The sequence below is a fragment of the Coregonus clupeaformis genome, unplaced genomic scaffold (assembly GCF_020615455.1).
Source record: "Coregonus clupeaformis isolate EN_2021a unplaced genomic scaffold, ASM2061545v1 scaf0797, whole genome shotgun sequence".
Lineage (NCBI taxonomy): Eukaryota > Metazoa > Chordata > Actinopteri > Salmoniformes > Salmonidae > Coregonus > Coregonus clupeaformis.
In genome coordinates this window covers 60,358-64,386 of record NW_025534252.1, presented here as the reverse complement: position 1 = coordinate 64,386, position 4,029 = coordinate 60,358, and the positions used below count along the sequence as shown (strand labels likewise).

Below are 4,029 nucleotides of genomic sequence, written 5' to 3'. Positions count from 1 at the left end.
TAGTGAAGCCATGACCCACCCTCCTCTGCCTCTAATTGGCTGGTACTGCTGCTTTCACTGATTAGATTGGTTAACTTTAGGCATGAGGACTGATGAGCCAATCAGAGGCAGAGTAGGGCGGGTCATGCCGAGGAAAATATCGCTAATACCTCAGGTGCCAGTGAAAAAAAAAAAAAACTCAGGTGCCGGTGCCACTTGGACTACGATAACGGCAGCAGACCAAACAACGGATGAAGAAAGGGACACAAGCGGCGGTGTGCCACCCCAGTTGATGGAAGACATCATTCTGAGGTAAGTTTTAAGGTGGTTTCCAAATGAATCATTATTTAAACTACTGGCAAATTGCCAGTGACTGCACATTTAGAGGAGAAGAGATGTTGCCGCCAATAGTTAGTGCGAGTCGGCTAACGTTATGAAGCTAGCTACGTAGATTGGGATAATGTGGGGAAACCGGGGCATTGTTGGTTTTCAGTAAGTGTTTAATCAACCCAGTTCATAAGAATTTCATACCAGACTGATGAAACTGATTATCTCAATGTTTATGAAGCTTGTTTATTATTGTAAAGGTCTAAATTATAACGTTAGCCAAGTTACTAAGCCCTAAATTATAACATTAGCCAAGTTACTTAGCCCTAACTAACCTATATGATCTAGTTTAATTGCATAGTAGCTAAGCTGGTAGTTGATTTTTAAGTAAGTTAAAACACAAGAATGGGGACAAATAGTTTAAGATTCAGCCTAAAACAATATTGAGGTCTAATCAGGCTGTCTTATTTGTATAGGGACAGGTAACCATGAAAAGGAAGGGGAGATATTGCAGACTTTTTTTGTAAAGAGGCACAAATCAGGCCCAGATCAGGCCCAGGCAGACCCCACCCTAAAACCAGCAGCCCCTGGCAGCTCTCAACCGGGAGCTAGCCAGGCAAGTCAGTGTGAGCATAGAGAAGGATCCAGTCTACCACCACCAGGTCAGAACACACAGGCAGTAAATTGCATCTCCAGTTTATTGAAAAGTGAAGCCTCACACTGTAACAAAAGGTGATTTTGACAGATTAAGCCTCATTTTGAATTTCTGTGTGATGTTATTTATTTTATTGCCCTTCTATTTATTTTGTCTGTATCCATGTTTGTTTTTTACAATGCTACTGTTATATAACATTTTGTGTTAAATTTGTTGTTTTTTTGTTAAATAAACTCTCCCAAGTATTTCACTCACTAATCTCCTGTATGCTTCAGCTTCACTTGCTGAAAATATTTCCACTTGGTTATGCAGATTGTTAATGTAAAGAGGGGGGACCCATGTCTTGCTGATGACTATTGTGATCACAGTAGTGTGTGTGTGTGTGTGTGTGTGTGTGTGTGTAAGTGTGTGAGAGAGAGAGAGAGCAGGGAGATGCATAATTAGTTTTGTTGTTGTCTGTAGACATCAATAATGACTGGCCAGACCTGTGGAGTGCTAAACAAACAGAAGACTTCAAATCCAAGAACCCCTGGTTGGGATCCAAAAACAAAAAATTGGGTAAGTTTAGGTAGATTGCTAGTTTGGGTAACTTCTGAAACAGTGGGCACAGATAACTTTGTGTGTGTGTGTGTGTGTGTGTGTGTGTGTGTGTGTGTGTGTGTGTAAAGGACCATGCACACGTACAGCTGTGGATACAGGAGTAGTTACATTGTTTGTTTATGCTTCGCAGGATGTCTGGTCTGTAGCAGTGTGAACTCCATTGGGATCGACAAGGAGCAAGGACAAGGTGTATCGCTCTCAAGAGAATGGATGAACTTTGAAATTCAAGTGTCTGGCCAGGGAAGTAGAACAACAAGTTTGTCAATCTTGAGAAATAAGGTGAGGAAACATGCGTTGTCCAAGGCCCACACTCAGGCTGTGAAGGTGGCAGAGCAACAGAAAGAAGCTGCCATTGAGAATGCAGTGGAGACTATGACTGAGTCCTACATGAAGGAAACTGAAGCTGTGTTTCGAACAGCCTACCATCTGGCCAAAAGAACCAACCCTTTTCTGACCATGAGAGCCTCATTGAGCTGCAGGAACTGAATGGTGTAAAAATGGGCTCAATACTTCATTCACGTTACAGTGCAACACAAATAATACAACATGTTGCTAGTGAGATGCAGAGCAAAATCATCAGTAGCATTATAGCATCATCCAGTAAGTTAGCTGTCCTAATTGACGAGGCATCTTCTTTAAGTCACAAAGCTGTCATGACAGTTTCTATTAAAGCATCAATTCAAGAAGAAAGCCCTGAGTTCATATTCCTGGAACTTGTTGAACTGGAAAATCAGAGAGCAGATGGCATATTACAGGCGTTACTCACCTGTTTAACTAATGCTGGCTTTACAGAAGAGTGGCTTCATGAAAACTGGGTAACATTTGTATCTGATGGAGCCAGTGTCATGCTAGGAAAGAAGTCAGGGTAGCAACCAGACTGACTTTTGAGATTCCCAAAGCTTTTTGTATGGCACTGCATGAACCATAGACTTGAACTTGCTGTGTCAGATGCAGTTGATGAGGTAAACTCTGTCAATCACTTTTAAAACTTTTATCCAGAAGCTATACTCTCTGTATAGTGTGTCAAACAAAAATGAACGTGAACTTGTTAATGCAGCAGCTGAAGTAGGCTCACAACTTCTTCGCATTGGCAGAATCTTGGATGTACGCTGGGTGGCCAGTAGCTTTCGGACTGTTCGTGCTGTTTGGACATCCCTGGGAGCTCTTGTGCAGCACTTTAAAAATGCTTGCAGTGATGAGATGAGGTCCACCAAAGAGAGGCAGATGTACAGAGGTTTGTTAGACCGTGTTCAAAGTCCAGAATTCATTTGTGACCTTGGCCTCATGTACGACACTCTCCATGAACTAAGTCTCCTGTCACAGGAGCTTCAGTCTCGTTCTATAACGCTCCTCAGAGCAGAGCATCTGCTGAAACGCTCAATCAGAGTGATCCAGTCATTCAAAGAGAGTCCAGGTGAGAAATATAGTGAGGCTTTAGAAGCAAAACAGACTGGGGAGTATCGGTCTATAGCCCTGAAAACAAATGCAAAGCTGAAGTCTATCAATCCAGGCCAGTTCTTACAAAGCCTTGTGAACAATCTGGAGAAACGCTTGTCTTTTGAAGATGAGACCATCATGGACCTCAGCATCCTTGATCAGAGTAAGTGGCCATCAAAGCCCAGCATCCGCCATGGTGAAGAACAAGTTAAGCGACTGTGCAAGCGATTTAACTTGCACAGACCAAGCACTGAATGGGATGCGGGACCTACTGGAAGAGCCCAGTAGTGAGCCCAAGGACCTAAAACCACTTATGAACTGTATGAAAACATTCCCTGTCCGGTACAGCAGAGTGTGAGAGGAATTTTAGCCTTATGAACAATATAAGCTCAGACAAGAGGGCTGTCCTTCTGATCTCAAACATATCAAACTTGATGATGATTAATATCAACGGCCCACCAACTTCCAAGTTTGATCCTAGAAAATATACAAGGACCTGGTTGAAGAGCCATCGTGCTGCCTCTTCGAGTGCGTTCTAGACAGTGCAGTGTGAAAGCTCCTGCAGAAAGCAAATTTGTCTGGAATATACTGTAGTATGAGCAAGGTCAGAAACCCAGTGCTGGGTTGAGAGAGTATATCACTGTTGATGTGTTGTTAATGCATATATTTTTGTTAATTGTTAACTAAATATTGTTGTAACATATTTTGTTGAATGATTTACCGGTAAATGAACATGTTCAAAACAAAGCATATAGCAATATGAACAAGGATGCATTGTCACCTTCAGATTTGAAGTATTTTATTTAAATAAATGTGCAAAAAATAATCAAAACACCATTTCCTGTTTGCCTCATGATAAATACATTTTACATTCATCCAGGCTGCTCTTGTGACCAGTAGTAACTACAAACTGCTCCTAATCAAGTCATGATCATTTTATAATAGTGTGCAAGTAGAAATTACATATTTTTGGGTAAACTAAATCATAGTCTTACATGTCACTGTTTCTAAAACAGGGCTTTTTCTGGACT

At 41.5% G+C, this 4,029-nt stretch overlaps 1 long non-coding RNA gene across 3 annotated transcripts; it reads left to right on the top strand.

Annotated features, from left to right (window-relative positions):
- The first annotated feature begins 240 nt into the window (after positions 1 to 240).
- Positions 241 to 1,991, top strand: LOC123485681. Of its 3 annotated transcripts, none has more exons than XR_006659106.1 (3): positions 241 to 291; positions 1,424 to 1,519; positions 1,692 to 1,991. It is a non-coding gene; the product is annotated as an uncharacterized LOC123485681 (long non-coding RNA). The 3 variants fall into 3 exon arrangements; XR_006659107.1 differs by lacking the exon at positions 241 to 291 and adding an exon at positions 899 to 1,038; XR_006659108.1 differs by lacking the exon at positions 241 to 291 and adding an exon at positions 922 to 968.
- Positions 1,992 to 4,029: the final 2,038 nt, after the last annotated feature.